The sequence below is a fragment of the Anas platyrhynchos genome, chromosome 20 (genome assembly GCF_047663525.1).
Source record: "Anas platyrhynchos isolate ZD024472 breed Pekin duck chromosome 20, IASCAAS_PekinDuck_T2T, whole genome shotgun sequence".
Taxonomy (NCBI): Eukaryota; Metazoa; Chordata; class Aves; order Anseriformes; family Anatidae; genus Anas; species Anas platyrhynchos.
In genome coordinates this window covers 10,907,682-10,929,879 of record NC_092606.1, presented here as the reverse complement: position 1 = coordinate 10,929,879, position 22,198 = coordinate 10,907,682, and the positions used below count along the sequence as shown (strand labels likewise).

At 54.8% G+C, this 22,198-nt stretch overlaps 1 long non-coding RNA gene across 2 annotated transcripts; it reads left to right on the top strand.

The window, feature by feature from the left end:
* The first annotated feature begins 4,800 nt into the window (after positions 1-4,800).
* Positions 4,801-18,370, top strand: LOC106015848 (uncharacterized). Of its 2 annotated transcripts, none has more exons than XR_001188157.5 (3): positions 4,801-5,110; positions 12,752-13,006; positions 14,109-18,370. It is a non-coding gene; the product is annotated as an uncharacterized lncRNA (long non-coding RNA). The 2 variants fall into 2 exon arrangements; XR_011804289.1 differs by lacking the exon at positions 4,801-5,110 and adding an exon at positions 5,136-6,264.
* The last annotated feature ends 3,828 nt before the right edge of the window (positions 18,371-22,198 follow it).

Genomic DNA, 22,198 nt, shown 5'->3' with positions numbered 1-22,198 from the left:
AGTGAGCGGATTTGCTGTCCCTGGGCTTATCCCTGATTGCCCTCTGCCAAGTGCCTGCAAGGGCAATGGGTGTTGGTGGGGTGAGCAGTGGGACATGGCAGTGGTGGGGAGCAGGACCCAGAGCCCTGCTGGCACCTGTGCTGCCGGTGTTTTGGGCTCCATCCTCCATGAGACTCCAACTCCTGCCCCTGCTGTGTGCCCAGCTCACCCCTGCCTGGGAAGTCCCTGCTTAATCTCAGCCTCCTGTTTTTAGTTATGGGGTCCAGTCACCTCAGGCCACCCCTCATAGTCAAGCTGCAAAGCACTGGGGATGTGTCCCAGACCCCATGACTGCAACCAGTTTGATATAAAACTCCACCCGCTAATTAAACTAACGAGGTCATGGACACCGTGTGCAGCCCTCCCTGAGGCTTCCTTCCCACCTCTGCCCCCTGCCCACCTCTGTGTGCTCCAATGGATGCAAGGGCTGGTGCCACAGCTCTCTGCACTTGTGGAAGGTCTTTGGTTATTTTGTCTGCTCTTTCCCCAGCTGAGTGCAAGCAAGCCGAATTCCAGTTTCTCTGTAATTGTTCTGTTATCTCCCCACTGGGGTCTGGTTTCACTCATGCTTTGAGTTGCTGTCTGCAATGAATGGATTTCTCCGTTATTAAGGGCTGTTCCAGAGCCATTCCTCCCGCTGCTTGTGTCTGACCTTTTCCACTTCCAGCACTGCTCTTGCTGCCCTCTGCGCTCCCCTCGGCCCCGAGCCCACTCACACCAAGTCCCTGCAGCTTGAGCCCCGAGACACACAGGGCAGAGGCTGCTGGCAAGCACCTGACAGCCCCCGACAGCCCCTGCACGCCTGGCTGACCACCAGCTGGCCTCGCAGCAGGGCACGGGGCAGTGCTGGCCCCGGGACTGGCCGGGCAGTGCAGTGGGGCTGTCCAGGAAGACGGAGAACTGCTGCTTGGGCTGACGGAGCACAGCTGTGGAGGTGAGGTGGAGAAGGGGAGCTGCCAAAGATGATGGGGACTGGGTGCCACATGGGGACTTGTCATCGGAATTTCTCCTGGTGGTTTTATTTTCCCCACGAGAGTGGCCAAACACTGGAGTAAGGGCCCAGAGAGGCAGTGGGATGTCCATCCTTGGAGGCATTTGGGACTGGAATGGACACAGCTCCAGTCTGACCGCGCTGAGCCTGCTCCGCCAGTGCAGCGGGGCTGGACCAGATGCCTCCATGAGACCTGCCCAATCTCAGCTGCTGTCACTTGCTTGTGGCACACCCCTGAGAGGTGACGGTGGGGCACGCTGACTACCATGCCCATGGGGCTGAAGGCACTGTGAGATGGCGTTGCCGGGGCTGCCGGGGATGGGGCAATCCACAATGGAGGTTTGCAGGAATGGGGCTGGTCCTGCTGCCCATCCTGGCACAAACTCACGTTTCCTGAGGTCCTCTCCAACCCTTGGAGCTTTCTCCGTAGTGTGGCTTCCTGGGCCCTTCAGAGAACGTTTTCCACGGACCAGCAGTGTGCTCCTGGGGTCCAACGGCTTTGCTTAACTGCTCTGCATGGCAGCAGCACAGCCCCTCTGGACTCGCTGTCCCTGTTCCCCACCCTGGGGACGCTGCATGAGCCGGGACTCAGCTCTGTGTCCTACTGCAGGTCCCTGTGCTGCTCCATAGGTTGGGGCAGGGCTGGTGTGACATTGCTTGGGACACTGGGATGCGTGTGCCTGCTAATCTTCAGGGCCATCAGACCAGGCACTGAACCAAAATCCCACTCTAATTGGCCTCGTCCAGTAATTTTTTCTGACAAAACAATTAAGTTTCTCAGGCAAGAGATGTTCTTTGCAAACAGGCCATGCCAGATGCTTTTGCTTTTTTTATCTGTGGTATTTAAGGATCTTTTCCTAATACTCACCCATTATTTTATGAGGCACAGACCGGTTCTGACTGCCCTTTTGAAGCTGAGTATCACACTCAGGCTCATTTGTTGTCTCAGGGCTTCCCTAGCTCTACGCAAAGGCTTTTTTTTTTTCTCTTTTTTCTTTTTTATTTTCTTCCCCAAATTGTTTTAAATAAACATTCTTGATTCAGAGAGGGCTGGGCCCTGCGAGACAGGGCAGGGAGCGGGACCAGCTCCAGCCCTCCAGGCTGCCGAGGCTGCGTGCACCGCGGCAGGGCTGAGGTCAAAGCTGGAAAATCTTGCACGAGGGGCCTGGCCAAGAGCCTGGCTCCTCTGGGGGATGCCGCTGTGTGGAAAACGTGGTCTGGGGCAGCCAAAATGTCTGTGCATGGGCTGGCGCTGCCCATGGTTCCCACTTGCTGCTGCTGGTCTCCATATCTGGGAGTTTTATGGCGCTTACCTTCTTGCCGCTGACTTTCAGTGGCTTCAGCCACCCTTTGGGGCAGCCTGTCCTTGGCTTTCCCAGCCCTGTGTGCTTGCCTGTCAATGTGCTGGGATCGTGATGAGCTGCCCGTCAGAGCACTGCCAACACCTGCCCTTCCAAGGGCCCTTCTCCCACTGCTCATCACCAGTGGTGTTTGCCCCCAGTCCCCACGCACAGCCCAGTCCCAGCACCGTTCTTCCTGATCCCTGAAAAGGGGGGACGGGTCTGGGGGGTGCAGCCTCAGGGCAGGCACCCCAGGAAGGGATGCAGAGGCTGGCATCTCTTGGAAAGGGCACATCAGTGGAGCAAGACAGAGCATCAGAATGGGATGTGCTGGGTTTTGGGGTGAATCTGTGCTAGTGTGATGGTCTCAGTGAGGTCTGCAGGGCATCAGGACTGGGTAAGCCCTAGTGTGCCTTGTGACATCTCCGACGTCCTGTTCGGTGGCTCCAGAACTGCCGGCTGCTTGTTGTAGAGGATTTGGGGTGGGGTGGGTGCTGCTGGAGCAGAACAGCTGATGTCCCCAGTGTTACCTCGCTCAGGCACTGCAGGAACCCTGGACTGAGGTGGTGCTGCCTGGTGATGTGAGGGGCAGGTGGCTGGCAGCAGGAGCTCTGACAGAGACGGTGCCTGCACCCGCTGGGTGGGGATGCATGGGGGTGTGGAGAGGATGCCGAGGGAGAGTGCAGCCAGTGTGCGCTGCGTGCTGTCAGTAGGAGCATCCTGGCACTGCAGCCCCACACCATGCTCTTTCATGCCCACCAACACTTGGGATGGGGGCAATTACATCCCTTCCTAATGCTCTGGTTATCTCTCTCCCTCCTCTCCCCTGGTCCCCTTGCTCCTGCTGCACCTGGGTCTCATGGTTTTTAAGTTGGGAGCAGCTGGTCCCAGTCCCAGGCTCGTGCATGCATGACCAGCAGTGCAGGTGGATGACCATGCTCTCCATGTGGGGATCCATTCCCAAACCTACTGGGTTCCTCTCCTGGGGCTGTGTCCATGGCAGGTGCTCCTGTGGCTCGGGGTGACCCTTCCCATCAGATTCCAGCTCAGCCACTCCATAAAACTCCCTTCCTCCACGGCACAGACCGCAGGGAGGCAGCCTGGGCTGAGGGCTGGGAGCGTCCAGCTGTGGCTGCGATCTCCGCGGAGGAGCCGTGTGTGGGGATGCCAGCATTTCCAAGCACAAGACAATTGTGCTTTATTTCCCCGCTGCATAGGAAAAATAATAAACATTCCTGGGGTTTGTTTTCAGGCTGCTTTGTGGAATAAATCTCAGACTGTTGTTGTCTCCCTGGGCTCTCTGGTCCCACAGAACTGTGTGTTCTCACTCCATGAGTCACTGCTGACAGCGCCTCCGAAACGCGGCGTGATGGCCCCGTGGTGCTCTGGCTGGATGCGCCGCAGATGCTGGAGACGATCTGCTCTGCACCCACGGGGATCAGAGAGCCCCCCCAGACCCCTTCACCTGCTACCAGAAGCGGCCTGGACAGACCTTTCCACCTGGTCTTCTGCACCTGGGCGCTGCCTTCCATGTCCTGGGCCTGATAGCACAATGTGCTGCAGAGCTGTGAGGCAAGGGGTCTGCCCTGGGGCCCAGGGTCTGCCCTGGAAGAGGCTGGGGTTGTGTGGGAGCCAACAACTTTTCCCATCCCCTTTCCCTGGTGTGAAGGAGATGCCCCGTGAGTGCCTGAGGGAAGCTATGGCTCTGCCTGAGGCCTGTGGGAACGTCCTTCAGCAGAGTCCATTTCGATGTGGTGGGACCTGGCCCTCTCCTTCATGGCACAGAGTGCTTGGCCTGGTGAAGGGCCTCATACTGGAGGTGCTGCCCCGTGGGAGGGGAGGTCACTGTACCCATGCCCTGGTCAGTCCCCACAGAGGCAGCTGGATGCCATGGGAGGTGCATTGAGATAGGATGATCCATCCAACATGCTGGAGCCAGGTTTGCACCGCCGCTACTGGAGCAGCTGAATGTGCGATTGGATGACATGGGGGTGGAAAATGTGGGGCAGTACTGGAAGGGCTTTCTGCAGCAGTGGTCCTTGGTGTGGCCAACAACAAGCACCACCTGCATCATCCTCAGCACCTAGCAGAGCACCACCAAGGCCCAAGAGCATGTGGAGGCCTCATAAACTCGTCTTCCAAACCCTGCCAGACTTCCTCCTGCAAGTAAGGGGCTTTCCTCCCTCCCACCTGGGAGATAAAGGAGGCCTTGGGAGGTTGGCATGGACCATATGTGTGAGTGAGGGGAGCCTGGTGGGCACAGCACCCCACGTCAGCTGCTGCTGGGTGGTTCCCCTGTGGGTGACCTGCAATGGGGGGACGAGCCCCTTGGCTCAGAGCTGGGAGCCAGTGCATGTCCCATAGGATGAGACAGGGAAAGGCAGTCTCCAGGAGGCCGGTGTGTGCATGTGGTTGGAAGGCTGACCTCAGCTGCAGGATTGCTACAAACATATCCCCAAAATAGCTGGTTTTAGAAACACGAAGTGTCCTCATGCTATTACCCAACCCACAATACAAATATAGTGGCAGCAGTCAGTCTAGTGAAACCACGGCCAGGAACAGTGTGAGTTACGGCAAACAAACCAGCGCTGGGGGATGAAAGCTGATGGGAGGGACTTGCTCCCCAGGGCTGCTGATTACATGGCAAAGGACCCGTCTGGCTTTGGAGGAATCTGGGGGGTTTACAGAGCAGTCCATGGCAAATAATGGCCAAAAAAACAAACAAACCCAAAAAACAAAGGTAAAGTATTTTATTGCCTCATGGAGGGGGGTGGGGGTGGGAATGGGATGAGCAACGAATGAAGTGCTATTGCTTGGAGGGCTTGTTCAGGCACTGGAACAGCTGATAAAAATATCCATCATCACCGTGACCCCAGGCACGGGGCGGCTGTGGGGAGGCACACCGCTCACCGAATGGGGGGCCGAGAGGAATAGGCACGGCCACGGCCCAGCCATGGCTCTGGCACCTGGAGGCAGCAGAGCTGCTTTGTTAGAGGCAGGCGCGTGTGGGAGAAATGCGGTTCCAGCCTGCAGGAAAGGCTTGCAGGGGGAAAGAGTTCTTCGCCTGGAGACGCCTGGTAGACACTCGGCGGATATCTTCTGCAGCCAATAATGTGACTTTTTGAGAGTCTCTGAAAACTGCAGATAAGAGCTGGTCATGGCGGAAAGCTCTGGACACTGTCAGGGTGATGAGTGAGCAGACTCTGCTCCGCTAATGACGAGTTAATTGCTGCTCTCAGGCGCGGGGATCTGTAGGCACCGGAGAGCAGCGTGGCTGTGCTCACATTGGACATCAATGAACAACGTGTTTATTTGGATATCTGAAAGGTCAATTTTCTAAAATGTGAAACAATCGCTGGCATGACTGACTGGGACTGTAAATTTAGAGTGGGAGGCGTTAGCAAAAGCTGGGACTCATTCAAGGACATCCCAGCAGTGCCCCAAAGCCATGATTTCATAGACCAAAATAATTCTCCCAGGGAAAAAGCTGTCAGTGGTGGTTTGGATGTGTAACAGGGGTGGTGGTGGCCGGGGGGAGGACAGCGGTGCCCTGAGGTGTGCTGCAGGTGGGAACCAGGCATGAGCCTGGCCAGAGGCTGTCATGGAGGGAAGGCAGCTGAGTGAAGGCCCATGTCCCTGCCCAGAGAGGGTAACGTGCTTTCTTCTCTTTCTCATCCTCTCTGTTTTGCTTCTACCATGCTTTGTGGAGCGGTGACTCATGCTGAGCAGCCCCAGTCAGCCAGTGGGAGAGCTGGCAGCATGGAGCAGTGGCCGTCAGAGGAGAAAAGAGACCTTTCTGGTCTGTGGGACAATGCCAGCTGGTGAGGACCTTGGAAAGGTGAAGACCTCCAGGCTGGGCTGCTCCATCCTGCTGGGGAGGTGTGATCAGACGAGGTGAGCCATGGCTCAAGCTCTCTCCTGCCTTGGGAAGAGCTCTGTCAGCTTGTGAGCAGACACGGGGTGGGGGTCACTTCCTCCAGCTGTTACTGAGCACCAAAATTACGCTATTCAGTTTCTCAAGACCCCTAAAAATTGGTCATGGTCCTACTACTGCCCGGGAATTGTAGGAGTGGTGAGGAAATTTCCAGGGTTAGTGCTTCAAGCAGAGCCCATGGGGTGCTCCCCCCTGTCCTGCTCGTGTAGAGCAGGCAGGACGCATCTCCTCCTGCACGGAGCAGGCTTCCTGCAGAGCTGGGCACTGCTGCACCGGACAAATTGGGTGTGCCCAAAAAGGGGTCTTACTCATGGGATGGAGAAGCTGGCACTGTCCTGAAAGGTGGGGAGAAGGGAGGCCTGCAGCGACCTAAAGAACTGCTGGTTAAACTGTGCAGGTAACAGAAGGGGAAAACCAAACAAATCAATGAGCTTTCACTGCCTAATGGCAGTGAGAAGTCTAGAAATGTATGTTAAAGATGACCAAACCAAGCCAACCCCCAATCTCAGCCCTATGCAAAACACATGGAGTCAAACGGTAAGAAGCAAAACCAGAAGAATGCAACAGATGAGTCCAGTCTGTGCTTGGGTTGAAGCATAAAGAAGCGTTCACCCCTGAGGGGGCTAAAATATTTACATCTGTGATGGAGAAGGCTGTGCAACCTCAGACCAACAGGCCCGGTTAACTTATACCCTTGAGCCAAGAATGAGCTGCTGGAAGAGTCCCTGAAATGCTGACACTGACATTGAACAACTCTTGGAAAGACATGACAATATTGAGCCCTTGGAGACCTGCCAGGAGCTGGAGTTTGAAGGCTGAGGAGGGGGGACTGCAACCAGACTTGATGTCCACTTATTGTGGTCCCCTGGTCCAAGGGGCTGGGAAATGAGCTGCGCTGGGCTCAGCTTGTGCCACTTGCTAAGAGAAGCCTGGGAGGTGACGTGACCACTTTTATAGGTACTTGAACATAAAAATGTTTCCTGGTGGGGGAGGCTTTCAGGAGCATTGACAAATGTATGTTACAGTCAACTGGCTGGAAGCCTCATTTAGACAAACTCAGCCTTGAAACAAGCTGCAGTTTCCCACTCCTCAAGGGCCACTGGACACTGGAGGAGCTTTTTGGATGGGGGGAGGATTCGCTGCTGCCTGGAGCTTTGGCGCAGCAGCACAAAGCCTTTCTGCAGGCCAGGCTTTGGGTCAGCTTGTAGGAGAAATCACGGTGTGCATCCCATTCCTTCGCAGCCTTTGTGAGGAACCAGCTGGTGTGCTCATGGTATGCACAGATTCTTGTTGGAAGGGGGTTTCTGATCCACCTTGGGGCTGCAGGCAGTGAAACTAGCACCAGGGTGGCAGTGCTGTGAATGATCTGCAGGATCTGGGACCATGTTGCATCTCCTGGGGCTGGGAGGACACAAATCCATGTCCCAAATCCTTGAGAGGATGGAACACCAGTCGTCACCTCTCTGCTGTTATGGCTCTCATGGATGGGGGTGCAGGCACATGAGCAAACGAGTGCCAGCTCTGGTACCCGGACTGGGGAGCAGGGTAAGGACAGGATTGCTTTGGCTTGGTGCAAGGCCAGGAACTGCAGAGGAGAGGAGGAAGCTTCATTCTCTGAGCAGGGCATGGTGTCTGCTCACAAGCCACAGCTCCATCACATTTCTGAGTGCATCTCCAGGAGGTCCAGAAGGATCAGCAGTTCCCAGAGCAGGAGCAAGTGCCTGCACGTGTCCCCTTCCTTCCCAGCAGTGATGGGCTGCCAAGAGGGGACAGTGCAGCTTCACTGGGGTAAAGGGCTTTTCCCTGGGGCAGGGGGCATCCAGCCCTGCAGAAGGGTAGAGTGCTCACAAGAGAGGGTCCAGGTCCAGCAGCAAAGAGCAGCAGCCACTTGCAGAGGAAATCATCTGCAGAGCACTGGAGATGATACAGGAGATGGACAAGACAGTGAAGAGGAATGGAAGATGCTATGGGATATAGAGATATGAGCCACCAAACATGATAATGACAAGTGGCAGACAAGGCTGGGGACAGCGTACGTGAGATTTAATGTAGCCAAACAGACCCCTCATGCCCTGCCCCTTGACCCTGAGGACAGCCTTTGGTTACCAGTGTGCAGCCACCTGGCTGTGGAAAGGAATGGGCCTCTCCCTCTCTCCTGCCTTCTAGCCCATCTGAGCCCCAATGCCTGTGGCACCAGGAGACTTTTTAGCATGGCAGGAACAGGAGCAGAAGAGATGTGCTTGCAGGATGCTGGGTCTGAGCATCGCCATGACTTTGGCCAGCCTCTAGGCGCCCCTTCCTCCAGGAGCTCTGGGGACGGGGAGGGCTCTGGCCAGTCTCTAAAGGGGCTGTTTCAGTGCCAGAATAATACTGGGCACTTTGCCTGGTGCCATTTGCACAGCTCTTGCTTTGGCCAGTGCCCAGAGCTGCCCTGTGCTTTATTTCTTTGGCATAGGTTCAATGGGAGGTGGGGAAGGGGGGGACAAAAATAGATGCTGTGAGAAGAAGCTGAGAAGAAAGCACACCATGGGAAGGAGGGGATATGGTCACAGCAGTGCACCTGAGCCCTGTAGGGCACTGTTATGGGAAGCTCACAGCTTTGGGGAGGGGGCTGTAAGGAGCAGCTCCAGGCTTGGTCCTGAAGGCCAGGAGGTTGCCGGCCTGGCTCCCTGATGCTGTGCACACCTTGCAAGCTGGCGGTGGAGTGGAGCTTGGCAGCTGTGGCTGCGATGGGTGGCCCTGTGGAGGTGCCCCATCCATGCCATGGAGATGTATGGGGGATGGTCTCCTTTCACTCAGCATCACCCAGGACTTCTCAGTGGGATCAGGAAAGAGGTCCTGGGATGCTGGGGTGGTGGCAGCATCCCTGCTGGCTTGCTTTTGGAGACAGAGCCTCCTGCAGTGCCCACGTCCTGGGTGCTGCCCTGGGGTGGGATGAGGGGTGATGGGTTGGGAAACGCCTCCAGCTCCCCGGGGCTGGGCACCCTGCTCTGAGCCCTGTCCCTGTCCACCCCAGGGAGCCGGCTCCATCACTCCCACCCAGCCCTGCCAGCCCTGGCAAGAGGTGTCCACTGCCCACTTCTATCTCACCGTCTGGGAATGTCTCCTGAGACTTTGCCTGTGTTTTGCTGTCCTTATTTGCACCTCTTGAGGCTCATTCATACCCTTGTCTGTTCTCCTTGGTGCATCTCCTTCCATCTGCCAAGCCTGGACCAGCCCGCAAGGTCCCTCCTGCTCCTGGATGCTGTTTGGTGGCTCTAGGGTCAGTGTCTAGCACCAGCAAAAAGGATCACCACTTCTCCCTGACGACCTCCCCACTCCAGAGCCAGAGTCTGAGCCCATGTTGAGATTTGAGAACATACATAGCCTCCTCTCCTAGCTTGTTCTTCTCTGCCCAGCTGCAAGCTGGCCCCCCACACTACTAGCTCGTGACTGGCTCGGCTCAGCCCCTGCTTTTGAAGCTGCTTTTTGCATTTGTCTGTTTCTGAGCTAAGGCAGGAGCCAGCTGGGTACCTGCGCTTCCGTGCAGGGTGCAGCCTGCATGTGTTTGCCTGCTCCCCATCCCCACGCACAGCTCTGGGGGAATGCAACACATCTGGATCCTTGCGCCCTGCCCCCGGCTGATGTGCCACATCTGGATTCCTTGCATACAAGCCCTGTCTAACAGGCTGTGTCTGGCTTCCCAGCATGTGATTCCTAGATAACAAGTCACTCCTGGATTTCCTACATGTGATTCTTGGATAACATGGCATATCTGGATTCCTTACATTCAATTCCTGGACAATATGGCACATATGCTCTCTGGCTAAGGCTGGAGCTGGAACAGGACTTTCTCTTTACAGTTTAAAGGAATTTTTTTTTTTTTTTTTCTGGAGGAGATGAAGCTTTGACCTGAATTGCTGGCTGCCTCACAAAATCTCCCTTCTACCTCGGCTTTGGCTGCTCTTGGCTGGGAGCCTGGCTTGAAAACAAAGATCCTATCTCCCCCCACCCCGTGGGCTTTGGGATTGCTGGCGGTGGACACGCTGCCCCTCGCCAATCACTGCTTACAATAATATTTTTCTCTAGGATTGAGCTTGGAATAACTTTGTTTTGACATAATCTGAACTAATGTCTCCCCGGCAATGACAGTAAACACTCGACAATAAGTCACAGCGCAGCCCTGAAGCTCTGCAGAAGGGGCTCCAGCTTTTGGACACACAGGAACTGGTACAGGTCACCACTACAGGGATGGTGCTGGCGAGGGCAGGGTGCACCACAGCCTGAGACGTTGGGTTTGAGCCCTTTCCCCTCAGAGACTCCACAGAGGGTGAAGGAGAATGCAGCATGGGGCCATTGCTAATCAGTTCCTCAGGCATGAGGAGTTATTGTGTCTGCGGCAGTGGCAGCTCCAATTTAAACACTGTCACTGCACTATTAATGGTCCTGGCACTCACTGACTCAAGAGCTCGGCCTGGGATCTGGGAGCACCGATGGCTGTGCAGCCCCAGAAGAGCTTCAATCTGCATGTCATGTTGCCCATGCCTGGCTGTCTGTCCCCATAAGCTGCTGTGCTCAGGGTGCCCTGTGCTGACACTGGCTGATGGTGCCACATCAGGCCACATCTTCTCCCCATCCCATGTTTCCCAGGGATGAGGGTCCTCGAGGAGCCCTGCGGAGAGGCTGTGCTGTGCCCAGGTGGTGTCACCTTCACAGGGACAAGTAGCGCCCACCAAAACAGCTGCAATGAGGCTCAGCTGCTGCAAGGCTTTGGCTGATGTGTCGGGGGATGGCTGTGGTGGGAAAAAAGGAGGGGCAGGGATAAGGACAGGAGCACCCAAGGGCCCCTGTGGAGAGGACATGTGGTGGGCACAGGTTCCCTGCCAGGGGCCTCCTCCTTTCCCCCTTGGACAGCCCTTGGGGCCAAGCTCTGCCCCGAGCCCCGATCAGAGTGGGACCCGTTGTCCAGCCGTGCTTCAAGCAGTGTCTGGACCTGGTTTGTTTTATAAACCAGCAGAATCTGTCCAAAGGTTAAAGCCACTAAAGGCTCTGTCTTCCTCCCTTCTCTGCAGAGCTCTGCTTCCCATCTGCCTGCACCCCCTTGTCCAGCCGCATGCCAAGGCAGCTCAGGGCAAAAGCCAGTGCTGGTGGCAGCCCACTTCCCACTGGCTCAGCTCCCTGCTCAGCCCTGTGCAGCATTAAGGCTCTCCTCTGCCTGAGACGGTTCCCAGCAGGCTGCTGGTGCTGCACCACCACATCCTTCATGCAGCAGGGCTCTGAGTGCCACCCGTGAGCCAGCTGTGCCCATCACAGCTTCCCTCTGTGCTGGCCGTGGCAGCGCAGGTACCTTTCTGTGCCCGTGGTCAGCGCCTGGCTGCAGCAATGCTGCTTGGTCCACGGGTGTAACCCTCCATCATTGCCCATCTTTTGGTGAACCAGATGTCTCCTGCCATGAGCCTGACCCTTGCAACAGCGGCCAGCTTCTCTGAGCCCCAAAGCAGGGCCGTAACTTTGCATCCCAGAGCAAAGCATCCCCACCTGAAGACAGCATCTGGGCTCTGTGAGAGGAGGCAGAGCTGCAGATGGGAGGGCAGGCAGGGCTCCAGGCTGCAGAGGGTGGCTTTCCTAGAAATCTACAGCCCCATCCCTGCTCCTTGTTGGGGGCTACAGGGGGTTGCACAACACAGGAGCTGGAGAGTCCTCACTGCCTGGAAACTCTGCACTGCAGCATGGGGTTGGTAGACCTGTCCTGAGCACCTCCAGAGGGATGGGAACTGCTGTCACCATCCTCCTCCAATGGGCCCCTCGGGTATAGCTAGAACTGCAGCTCCCCTGGTTATTCTGGAAGACCATGGGCGGCCTTCTTTTATTTATTTATTTTTAATGGATGAAAAAATGTGCTTGCTATTGTGACAGGAGAAAGGAGATGTTGAACAATAGCTTAGGGGACTTCTGAATGTCAATGGAGCAAGCTGTGGAAGACTGGAACATGGATGGATGTCACTGATGGCTGATGCCACGGACAGTAAAAAAGGTCTGCTGAGGTGCCTGTTTCATACTCCTTGGTAAAGGAGAGAAGAGTTTCTGGGGAGGGTACAAAAGCAACAGGATGAGATACAAGGCGCATTTCTTAGCTGTAGAGCCATCAACCACCCTGCATGGCCAGGGCAGAGGTCAGGGAGGTAGGGAGCAATGTCCCTGCATTGCAGAAAGGAGCTCTGAGAGGATGGAATCACACCAACGTCATGTTGGGATGCATGCTTTGCAGCAGAGAGGCAGAGGGTACAGGCAGGTGGTGACAGTCTCTGGCCATGGTGCAGTTGCTGAGGTAGCCCTCTTTGAGAGGATGGTGGGCTCCCAAAAAGCCCAGGACCTGTCTGGGTGGCCTTATTCATCCCTTTCTCCTTTTTTTCCCTCATTTGTCATGTTACAAGAATCCTTTCATCCGCATGTTTGTTTTTCTTTCAGTCTCTTTGCAGATGCTCGGTAATTCTTTGAACATATCAGACGGGTTTGTGTATCCCTGTGTCCGAGTTGCTCTGTGGATTCTCCCCAGAAGAAAACAGGCACCTCTGGAGCATGTTGCACACTGGCCTGAGGTCATGTCTAAAGGCAGCCTGGCAGACGCACGCTGGAACACGGCCTCTGAGCAGAGGGCAGGCGGCGAGCTTGAGGGGAGAGCGACGCTGCATCTGGGAGCACTTTTCGAGGTGTGGAGAGATGGTGAGCACTGGTGGGAATAAACATTGCGATGCAGAAGGGATAGGAAGGCTTGTGAGTGTAAGTGCCTGGGGCATGGTGGAACCACAGACAAGTCTGGCAGCTGCTTTGTAAAAGAGAATGTGCAGATGTCCTGTCCCTGAATGCTCTGGGAGCTCTGGGTGGTGGCTCTGGGGCATGTTTTCCCTCCGGAGTTGGCCTGGTCCAGGAACGTCAAGACCACCTCAGCCCATGAGTCCTGAGGGCCTCGCTCAGTGCCTCGGCCATACTGGATGCTGCCCTGCCTGAACGAAGGGGGGCCCAAAGCTAGAGTGTGATCCCTTGGAGAGCCACAGACACATGAGCTCTTCAAACATCCTTCCTGTGCCCCAAACCCAGCCACGCTACATGGTGTGGGGCTGGGCTGTGCGCTGGGCTCCCCTTCTTCATTCACTGGGGCTCCTCAAGCACCGTGCAGGCCATGCGGCACCTGAGCAGCTCAGAGGAGAGCAACCCAAAGCTGGGGGGCTCAGAACAAGACCCTTGATGTCCAAGACAAGACCTGGAGAGCAATGCTGCTGAAAAAATGCCACGCGATGCAGGCAGAGCTGTGGCCCGCGGGCTCCTGCTGCCCGTGGGTGCGAAGCCAGGGGCAGGGATGTGGGCAGGGCTGGGCGCTGGGCAAGGCAGGCCACTTGCAGGGGCACTGGGCAGTGCTGGGGATGGTGCTGTGAACCAGCCGGCCCTGCTCTGGCACCATTCAATCCCACTCTGCCTGAGCCAGCCCCTTGCCATGCAGGTGGTTCTGCTTCCAAAATGCCGTCTGCTTCCCCAGCAAGCTGAAGGGCAGTGGGGCACCTGCAGTGGGGCACCATCACCAGAGCCATCAGCTGGGCAGCTATGCAGGGACCTGGAGGGCAGGGGTGGCTGCAGTGGCAGGGCAGGAGGGACCCACAGAAAGAATGGGGGACCCATGGGCAGGCCGTGGGGCACACTGCCAGACGTGGCACCTTGGGATGTGAGAGCTGCAGTGAGGAAGCAGAGGCAGCCTCGGTGCAATCCTTGCAAATGCTGTGGTAAAACTTTTTTTTCAGATAAATATTTACTCTGAATACATCTATTGTAGGAGTCTTCCATGTTCTTGGGGACAACATATAGAAACCCTCCTCCCTGTCATGCTGAGCTGTTGTCATTGCCCTACATGGGTGACCCTGAGGAGGATGAGGACAGAGCTACTGGTCCTGTCACTCCCCACCAGTCCCGAGGAGGACAAGCTGGTTGGGGCTGACCGGAGGCAGCCGGGAGCAGCTCTGCAGCCACCTCCTTCAGATGACAGCATGGGCAGAGCAGAACTCACCGCAGAGACCAGGGTCTCCCTAAGCACCTGAGCATCTCCTGAAGGTGGTGATTGCTCCCAAAGGGACGGGTGAGCAGCACCCAGCAGCCTGCCTCTGTCCAAGTGCAAAGGAGGCCTGAGGACACGGATGGGGAGGGGGAGCGGAGCGAGGCAGCACAGAGGAACAATTGAAAAGAGGAAAAAGGAAATCCTCCTGGAGCTGTGAAAGTGTTTTCCCAGACTGTCTGGCCCGCTACGATGACCTCATTCTCCGAGGTGATGTTAATTGGGCTGAAAGACTGGAGAACAGGCTGTCCAGCCCTGCGAGCCCCACCGCCGCCGTCACCTGCACAGCCCCAGCACGGCACCCACGCCTCCTGCCCAGCAGCATCCATCGGCCGCCGCAGCCCTCGTTAAACCCGACCCAGGCTGCCCCTGCCGAAATGCAGAGTCCCGTGCTTTTGCCAGTGCCTTTAACGAGGGTTAACAAGCCACAGATTTCCATTAGTTCATCTCAGCTGTTTATCCTGGAAAATTCCCTTTGCAAAATCAGTGTGATGCACACAGATCTAGAGGGAGGGGAGGGCATCCGAGTGCTGTGCATGCCAGGTTCAGAGGTCTCCGCTCATCTCCAGGCACTGATATCCTCATGACAGCAAGGTCCAGGAGACCAAGCACTGGGAAGCATGGTCTTGTGGATGTGAGACCACAGGAGGGTTTGTTACCAGAGATAAGGAGCTTGTGGGGTGGACATCCTGTTCCCTGCAAGGGCGCCAAGGGGGTGTCTCCTGGTGGGTCAATATTTTAACTGAGATAATGGAGGTCTGAGTAATGGGTCCCCTCCCAGATCCTCTTTTGCTACAGATGTGTGGGCACCAAGAGAAGTTTTTTTCACATTCTTACCCAGAGGCATTTTCTGATTTCTTATGTGGAGGGGGAGAAACCAGTAGAGTTTATCTCCTCCCACATGTTTATCTGACTTTTAAACATCTTCAAAACACAGCTCCTAAGGCCACTAGCTGCCTGTCAAATTTGCCTGAATTTGTTCCACTAATTATGAAGGCATGAGGAGCACACACTTGCACATGATTGCAGAAGGCATGCTTCCTTGCAAAAACCAAAACAAAAAGTAAGCACTTGGGAGTACTTTTATGTAGTAGAGAAATTAAAATAGTGAGAATGAAAGGCTGGACATTAAAGCTAGATCTCCTCAAATGTGGACCGGCCCATATCTCAACACTGACTGTGCTGGAAAAAATTACAGAGGGCAAAGACAGAATTCTCCTTGATAGCTTGGCAGGCAGACTGGCTGCCTTTCCAGCAGAAGATCTTAAGCCAAAAGATAGTTCCTGGTCTTGATGGTAGCAGGGCAATGGTGTCAGGCCTCAAGTTGTTTGAGCTGCATAATATCAAATCTTATGGCCATAAATTTGGTGCAATCAAAAGACTGTGAGCAAAATAACAGTGCTGTGCCATTGGCTCCTGCTCAACAATGCTCATCAGCAGCCTGGTTGTCTCCAGGCAGTCAAGCAACCACATCAAGAGGCTGTTGCACATCTTCTAGTGGTTATTGTGCGTCTTCTGTTCTCTCATTGCATCCCCCAGCAAAATGTGGGTGTTTTGAAGGTAGGAAAATGTTGTAATGGAATTTATATTCCTATTAGAGAAGGCAGGATCAGAGCCAGGCCACTGGCACATGGGGTGGAAGTGGAGGAGAGCAGCAAGTCCCTAGACCTGGAGGGTTGAGAGGCTGTGTCACCAGAAAGATGAGCTGCTTCCTGATTGCCGAGCTCCAGCACCACAAACACAGCCACAATATTTGCTAATGCAGTCTTCACCTCCCTGCTTGAGTTACTCAGGCCAGGTCAGCAGGCAGGGACCAAGCTTTGACTGCGATTTCCTCTAAAAACCTGTGGTCACCCCTCTTGGGAGCTGTGAGGAGCCTGCTATGTATGGGTCATAGTCTCATGTGGGCTGGAGGCTCCTGGATGGGAGAGGAAACTAAACCCACAAAGCAAACTCACAGCTGGGAGTGTGATGCAGCAGGGAAAGGAGCCTGCCCATGGCTTCTACCCCCTGTGCCTTCCCCTGGTCACCCTGAAACAGGGGTGAGCAGCAGTCAGGAGCTCCTCCACGGCCGTGAGCTCCTCCATGTCCTTCAGTTTCCTCCTCTCTTCCTTCCTTCCTATCCACTCAGCTGGCACCAGCCTTGTACTTTCTTTGGGATTCCCTGAACATTCCCTAAACACAAAGACTTCATTACTGTGCTTTTCTGTTCTTCAGTTCTTGCTGTTTAAGTGCAAATGTGCTGCAACCACCTGCCCTCGGGTCATGATGACATTTCTTGGTCATCCCATCCAACCAACTCAGATATGTTGGCATTCTTACTCCTACATCAACACCATGAGACCACAAGTAGAAACTGTCTGAAGCATATATATTTTTTTTTTTCACTTGAGTTTGGCTTTCAAGAGTTAAAGGAGTTTCTTTTTACCATCAGTGTGGCTGATAAGCACACTCAACTGCCAAATGCCATTTATTTGTAGCTTACTTTAAAGATAAGAGAGGGTTCCCCATGGTATTAGAGGCTCCATTCTGCTTCCACTGTGCCCCTTCAGAATGGCTGCAGTACCATATTTGTCTAGTTTGAACTGCAAAAGGTCGTAATAATCTCCAACACTGGCATGTTGCTATGAGATCTTAAATACCGGTAATGAGCAGGGACTGTCAGAGGCGTTTTTCATGGTGGAACCTCATCAGCTTTTGCTCCAGGACAAATAATAACAAGCAAAGCCAAGAAGTCCTCTTGGGAGACAGTCTGCCAGACATGAGCCATGTCTAGATTGCGGCTTTGGGTAAGAGACCTGTCTTGCTTGAAGCAAGCTACAGTACCACTGACGTGCCTGCAGTGCCTGCCGTGTCCATAGGAACGGGGCTGGAGGAGACACATGCAGCATCCACACGTTGTACTTGGGTGACCAGAAGTCGATCTGTGGATGGTGTGTGGGGTGTCTCATTCACTTGTCTCCAGTTTTGCTCCCTGTGAGATATCTGTGCCTGCCTATGTGGTCCTAGCTCCTGTCAGAGCAGTTGTAACTGCTTGGCAGCTGGGGACACCTGGAGAGGCAGACCTCGTCCTGTGCACTTTCATTCCTCATAGTTAGCTCTCACCTTCTGCGCACCCCTTGGCAGCTCCCCCTCGTAGATCTGTTCTTTAAAGGGAAATTTTGCTTGCCTTGGGTGTAACGAAGAGAAGATTTTAAGCCAAACAACAGATGACATCTGGTCCTTGTGCCCCCCAGCACTGTGGACAACATTTTAAAGTGGACAACACTGTTGTTGGATCCAAATTATTCTCTGGAATTGGTAGTCCCTTCCAGATTTGGATCTGTTCCTGTCAGCTAACTTTCAAGATATCTTTGGTTGGTAGAGAAGAGTGTTTTGTCCATAGGACTTGATTCTGAGGCAATAGTTTTATTTTTCTGACATTAGTCTTAGTTCTGTCACGAACACTTCAACTTGTATGACTTCTACATCGTTCTTTATTTCCTACTAGTTTTGCTGTTATTCCCTTTGGAAATGGCTTTATGTTGAGTCTTCAAACACCTATTTTTTTCAGGATAGCACAGATTATTCTTATGGGATGACTTATGACTTTATCTCCATTTTTCAAACTAATTGAGAAGCAGCTGATGTTAATTGTTGAGTCTTAGTGATGTCATGGGATTGCATTTGGAACAGAGCTTTCATTATGCTCTGTCTCAAATTGCGGATTCTAATAGCAAAATTTTGCTGTCTTCTTTGCTGTCCAAATTTATTTGAAATGTTTCTTGCAGTACTGATGAGTCCATCTCTTCCTTAAGGATGTCACTGAAAGCATTGTTATTAGGCAGGAGAGTACTGACCTCTGCATCTGGTTTTGTGTTGTTTTGAGACATAACTTGAGATCCAGATTCTTTGCTAATAAAATCATCATCTAAGGCAGAATTTAGAGCTAGCATATTTTGTCCTAGTGCTTATGTTTTATTTTTCTCTATTTCTGAATAAACAAACCAAACCAGAATACGGTATTTCTTCTTTCTTTCTTTCTCTCTCTCTCTCTCTTTTTTTTTTCTTTTAATTTATTTTTTTTTTTCAATCTATTTGAGCCAATAACTTTATATGGGTTCAGCCCACGCTGTTGCTCACCTCTCTTGCTTAATCTAGATCTGAATTAATTGAGAACAGCCTTGCTTTTCCTTTATGAGCTACTGATGCCTCATTATTGATGTTTTCTGCTCTGACACGGGGACACCACTCCCTCTCTCCCCTTCACTTGGAGGCTTGTGTGTGGGCAGCTGTGGGTGCTGCCCAGCTGGTGCTCAGAGGATGCTCTGGAGGAGGCCCAGCTGCTGCGGCAGGCAGCCCAGGCTCCACCAGTGGAAGTCTGCCTGGGCTGGTAGGTTGGTAGAAATCAGCCCGACTGGCATGGAGAAGCCATGCGGATCGAGCCCCTTTGCTCTGAAGAAGACAGGCCAGCTTTGGAGGTGTGGCTGTGTGTCTTTTCCTGCTGCCATTGCTCTGCTCTGCCCTGCCTCATTTCCCACCGTGGTCAGAGCTGAGTACTGGTGGTGGGGAGCAGGGTGAGGATGGACTGGGCTGGTGAAGCTGTCCTCTGGGCCAGTGCGTTGGGATGCCTGGTGGGGGGGCGCCTGTTGGGGAAACAATGGGCTGCTGTCTCTTCTGCTCCAGGGACAGAATGGGCTGGCCTGAGCTTGCTCAGCAGGAAGACCAGGATGGGTTTAATCTCCATGTGAATGTAGCCAGTGCTTCTGCAGTGATTTTCATAGCACAGGTAGAACTGCCAGGAAAGGCCAGCATCCAACCCCAGGAGGGCACCCAGCTGTTACCTGCTCTGGAAAAGCCCTGACCCAGGGGTATTGGCCAGGAGGAGAGGCAGGTGGACCTAAGAGGGATGGTGGGCAGTGCTAGGGCTCTCCACTGGTGTGGCAGAGGAGTAAGGACTCATCCTGGAGAGGTGGACAGCAAGGCTTGGCCAAGCTGGAAGAGGTAGGGACCTACTTCTTGTCCTCTTGGCCCTGGGACCTCATGGCTTGTAGGGACAGTGGGACCTCCAGTGCTGGGCCAGTTGCTGGGGCTGGGGACATGCATCTGAGAACAGAGAGGGACTGGGACATGTGTCTTCCTTTGCTGGTGGCCCATTTCACCTCCTCATGGAGGGGCGGACGTCTGCAGGAGATGCTCCAAAGCCTGCCTGAGATCCTCCTGGCTCCTTGCTTGGGAGCACACAGGAATCCCAGGGAAAGGACAGGGCAGAGGAGGCCACTAGGGATGTCCAGTGCTAACACCAAGGTCCAGCAAGACAAGGGGAGGTGTGCTACTCTGCCCGACCCTCCCCAGCCAGCCCCCCAAGCCTCCTCCATCCACTGCCTGCTCCCGTCCTCCCGCTCCAGGCAGCCGCCGGGGTCTGCCTGAGTGCCTCCAGATGTGCGGGCGGCCGGCGAGCCAGATGTGCAGCGCCGCCGGGGGCCCCCAGCAGCCGAGGGATGCTGTCAGCACCCCCGCCCTGCCAGCCCCCGGAGTGCTGCCGTCCCGTCCCCTCTGTGGGGGAATGGGCAGGGCTGCGCCCCCCTCCAGGTGTCTGCCTGGCCCCTGACCCCCGTTCCCCCGCAGCAAGGCCTGTCTGGGCCACACCAGCGGCTGGGCAGGCGCTGGGAATGCCGCAGGCCTGGGGGAGCGGGGATGAGAGGCGTGTCATGAATGTGTTGGAAGGTGGGGGAAACTGAGCAAACGTGCAGGCGGTGCCTGTGCAGAACATGGCTCCTCTGCTCTGGCACCTTCATGGCTCTCGATCGCAGGCTGCTCAGGGGACCTGAGCACTGGTGCTCCAGGGACCCCTTCCCTGCCTGGTGAGGAGGCCACAGTCCCTCCCTGATGGTGCCAGGCAGCTCTGTGCCCACCCCATCCCCTTCCCATGGTGCTGTGAGCTCCTGGAAGTTTTCTGGTGCCCCTCAGCACCCCATGGTGGCTGCAGATCCTGGGATCCCAGCTGTGAGCAGGGCTCTGCTTGGTCAGAGACAGCCTGGTGCGAGCTTTTCCTGGGCTAGGAGAAGCTGCATGGGAGCCTCTCCTCCTTCTTGCCTGTGCCCCTTGGGGAAACGGGGTGATGCATGGTCCCACTGGGGACCTTCAGCCCATCCTCCTTCCTGAAGCTCTTCTCACCCCAGGAGGCCCTGCAGCCCAAAGCCTTTCTGCCGCGCCCCAGCCCTTCCCATTGCACTAGAGCTCTTTATTCACCCTGCAGACACACCACAGGCAGAACCATGAGCCTGATTCTCAACAGGCTTTTGGTGGAGCTCATTTTGGGGAAGCAGGTCTGGGCAATGGGATTAGGAGCCATTATCTGCATGAGGGCACCCTGGGGGATTGCAGCCTTGGAGAGACATCTGCCTGGAAGAGGATGGGATGGGCAACAGAGCCCATTGAAGGCTGTGCAGGAAGCTCTCCCTGCGCAGGAGTTGCTGTAACTATCAGTTGCTTTTCCTTGATAAGAAACTCTCCAACGGTGGCTGCCGGGATGGGATGGGATGGGACGGGATGCCCAAAGTGTGTCAAGCCCCATGGGCCCATCTCCAGCCCCCTAAGGTGCTCGTGGCAGCAAGCAGAGGTTGGGCTGAGATGAGAGCTGGTGCTAAGGGACACATTCCTGATACTGAAGAGGGATGTAGGGAATGAGCAGCTGGGAAGCCTGGAAAATACTCTATCAAGGCACTATGTGTTGCTTGCTGAGGGGTACAGCTACACAACATTTGAATCCCTGGCCTCTGCCAAATCAGTGCTGCAAAGCAGTACCAGAGCTGCTGCTGCCCTTTGGGCTCTTGGTCACAGTCAAGGAAAATCCCACCATGAGAACCAGAGAGGAACTTTGCAGTGACATTTAGGATGTTATTTAAAGGAGAAAGTCATGAGTAAGTCTGATGAACTAGATGTTCATTTATAAAGATAAATACTGCATAGTATTCATTTAAATATTTTTAAATATTTTGCCAGCTGCTGATCAAAAATCAAAGTAGCCTTGAAAAATGTACAAGACTTGTGAGAAACTGAGCTCGGAGCCCCAGAGGACACATTTCCATGCGGCGTGCTTCCAGACAGGCACAGTCCTGGGGAAGATGTGGTCTGTGCTGGCTGGCCTCCCTACACCATACCCTGCCCTGGGCTTTCCACTGCACTAGAGGCTTGCACCTGGCAATGTCCTCTTGCCAGCTGCTGGGGCAGGGCACGGTGTACAGCCCCCGGTGCCATTCCTCCAGTTCACATCAAGGCAAGACTCAATGCAATGATCTGCCTCAGTACCCAGACGTGCCCCCAAGGGTAGAGCCTGGTGCTCCAGCTCCTTGTTCCCAAAAGGCCATGCCAGTGGGACTGTCTGCCCGTGGGGCTGGCAGTGGGTCCCAGCAGGGCTCCAGCATGGTCTCCTGGTCCTCTGTGACCTCATGGATGGAAAGGACTGAGCCCACTCTGTGCTATCTCTGGTGCTGGGTGATGTCCACGGTGTTCCATCTTACTGCTGACCACTAGCCCTGCTTCACAGGCTACAGCACCAGTAGGATATGGGGTCACCACAACAGGGTGCCCCTGCACCCCACAACAGCAGCAGGACATGGTGGATCTCACAGGCAGCACTCCTGGCTGTGACCCCCTGTTAGGGACAAGGTGTTCCTCCGGAAGGTGCATGTCCTGAAACCTCCTGTCCTGGTGCCTTAGCGACCTTGGCACTTGGTTATCTGGGTCCCTTATCTTGGCGCCCCACCTAGCATGATGCTGACCATGGTCACCCTGGTGCCAAGGCCATGGGTGAGTCCTGGTGCCAAGGCCCA